Below are 651 nucleotides of genomic sequence, written 5' to 3'. Positions count from 1 at the left end.
AAAAAGTAGGTAGAATAACATAGTTAAGGAAATAAAATAAAAATTGAAGTTATATAATGCAGAGGAATATGGATATTTTAGTTTATTAATAATTTAAAAATTAAAATTATGGAAAGAAAAAATAAAGTTGAGAGAAGGAAAATATATGTTAAGTTTAACAAAAGAAATGAATAGGAAAAAAAAATGAAAACAACAATAATAATATACGGTGAACATAACTAATAAGATGGATAAGGAAAATTAAAAAAAGAGGGGGGGGGGAGAATAAAACATAAAACGAACCTGTTAGCTTGAAATCTTATGCCAAGTGGGTTCTGCACCGCGAATGGCCAGACTCAGAATTAAAAAATACGTTACAGAGATGACGTGTTTTTTTTTTGGAGGAAACGTTACAAGTGGGCAAAAAATAAAAAGTAGAAAATATTTAGAAGAGTAAAGCGTGTGAGAGAGTGATGACAAATAGTTTTAGAAAATGTTATAAATATATATATGTTACAAGGATGACAAAGTACTGGAAGATGACAAAGTGTCATGAGTATTTAACAACAATTAAAAAGAGGAAGTGTGATAAGAGGGTGACGACAGATGTGTTAAAAAAAGTGAAATAATATGTTACAAAGTGGGCGGAAAAATAAAATAAATTAAAAAAGA

This window comes from Halyomorpha halys, unplaced genomic scaffold (assembly GCF_000696795.3).
Source record: "Halyomorpha halys isolate HHAL.00 unplaced genomic scaffold, Hhal_1.1 Scaffold206.1, whole genome shotgun sequence".
Classification (NCBI taxonomy): Eukaryota; Metazoa; Arthropoda; class Insecta; order Hemiptera; family Pentatomidae; genus Halyomorpha; species Halyomorpha halys.
This window is presented reverse-complemented; position numbering follows the sequence as displayed.